The sequence below is a fragment of the Manis pentadactyla genome, chromosome 10 (assembly GCF_030020395.1).
Source record: "Manis pentadactyla isolate mManPen7 chromosome 10, mManPen7.hap1, whole genome shotgun sequence".
In the NCBI taxonomy this organism is placed as follows: Eukaryota; Metazoa; Chordata; class Mammalia; order Pholidota; family Manidae; genus Manis; species Manis pentadactyla.
The window spans coordinates 52,332,516-52,334,554 of record NC_080028.1 but is presented as its reverse complement, the minus strand read 5'-3'; the positions used below and the strand labels follow the sequence as shown (position 1 = coordinate 52,334,554).

The 2,039-nt window shown below is 34.3% G+C and overlaps 1 pseudogene; it reads left to right on the top strand.

The window, feature by feature from the left end:
* Positions 1-1,208: 1,208 nt before the first annotated feature.
* On the top strand, positions 1,209-1,314 carry LOC118917340 (U2 spliceosomal RNA; annotated as a pseudogene).
* Positions 1,315-2,039: the final 725 nt, after the last annotated feature.

Below are 2,039 nucleotides of genomic sequence, written 5' to 3'. Positions count from 1 at the left end.
TCTGTCAGCTGCTACATAAATGTTACTTATAGAAAGTGTTTCCCTAGGACACAAAATATTAAAATTGTAGTCATTAGATAAAGAACAAAAGGCAAGTGCTTTGGAGTGGGACTGACATACATTCAATATGTTCCAGTTATATGCAATGTGATTTGGGCTACTAGCCTAACCTCTCTGGGCCTCCACTTACATCATCTACACAGTGGGACACAAGGTTGCTTCTCTACCCCTAAGTTGTTTTGAAGATCAAATGAATATAAAATTCCTAGAAAAAAATGCTTGTCACATAATAGGTGTTCAATTTAAGACAATTTAATGTACTTAGTTCAGTACCTAGGTATGAATGCTTGGATGATTTTAATACATACCCACATGAAAATCTCCATTCGTACTAGTGCTCAGCACCCTAATTCTATTTGCATATCATTAAAAAATTATAATTTAAGTGGTCATTAGTGTAAACAAAAAAAAAGTTTGCTAGTAGAAATAAGTCAAGAATAGCAAAAGTATTTACAGCAGGAAAAAGTCCCCTAATAATAATAAACAAACAAGATTTCTACTTAAGTATTTTACTTATTTGCATCTTTGATGTTGATGCAATAATTTTACTGTGTTACCAATATGTCCTACATATCTGTAATATTAGTATATGCATATATAATATCATAAACATTTTTAGAAGTTTATGAACAAAGCAGATGGCTGTGATGTTAAATTAAACAGGAAGAGGAATTTTTAGACCAGACATCCTTAATACATAACCTTCACTATATATACCTGACAGGAATCTCAACAAAAGGCAATCTGGGAAACGACTCTCTCTTTTTGACATAAAAATGCAGAGAAGTAGAGCAGGAATGAGCATAGCTATAGGTCTCAATCTTAACTTTATGTCAGAACCACCTGGGAAGCTTTTAAGGTATATTTTTGGAGCTCCTACTCCAGACACATAGAATCAGCATTTCCAAGTATGTAGTATAGCATCTTAATTTAAGTTCCTAATGTGTTTCTTACATGTAGTCAAGAAAGGGAACATCTGAATGAAAGCTTTGAAACAGAATGTTCTGTGATTCAATCCTAGGTCTGTCATTTTTGTGTAACATAGTATTTTTGAAAATTGATAGCATTAATTCCTGCTTCCAAGGGCTCCTAAAAGGATTAATGAACATAAAAGTTTGGATCATAACGAACATTTAATAAAAACATCTATCACTTCTCTGCCTTTTGGCTAAGATCAAGTGTAGTATCTGTTCTTCTCAGTTTAATAAAAACATCTATCACAGATACAAAAATACAAATATAGGTAGAGACATAGGTGTAGCGATAGAGATAAATATAGATATCGTTCTCTCTTAATCAACAGTGATGAAAGTGCTTCATTGTTCTGTGCCCTAAGGAAATCGGTTGGCATGTCTGAAAACAAGACGGACCCTTTGCTTCTGTAGTCTGTGACCACATACGGCTCTGCCATATCTTATGTGCATGTTCTCCCAGTAAAGAATAGGCAGTGGTCTGGTAGTGGTGGGGCAAAAATAATCACAGTTATTGGATTCCATAATTATTTTTTACCACAAGTTGTGGAAGTATATTATATTTCCATAATTATTATAGTTCCATAGTTATTTTTTACTGCAAGTTGTGGAATCACCCTGCGGTAGTAATTACATGATTCCTTACAGGTGCTTCCTGCTTAGCTCATTAAGCCACCAAGATTGCCCCAGCCAATGAAGAGTGTCATGAACCAGATCATGTCAGTGCCCTTTAAGTTCAAAGGGGGAGTATATTGCAGAACTGGGTGATTACTAATTATCATTACTTAAAAAGAATGAAGCAAGGATTTAGGGACGGTTAACATAAATCTTTTGAATAACCTTTAATGGTTTCCTTTCAGGCTTCTAGATAGAAAATTCATTAATTCCTGTTAGAACAAGGACTGGAGTGAATGGAGACAGGCATTCATCTGGCTGAGGATTTTCAGAAATGGACAGATTCTTTTCCTTATAGAACCAATATTTATATTTCTCTCTAAACTACAGAGA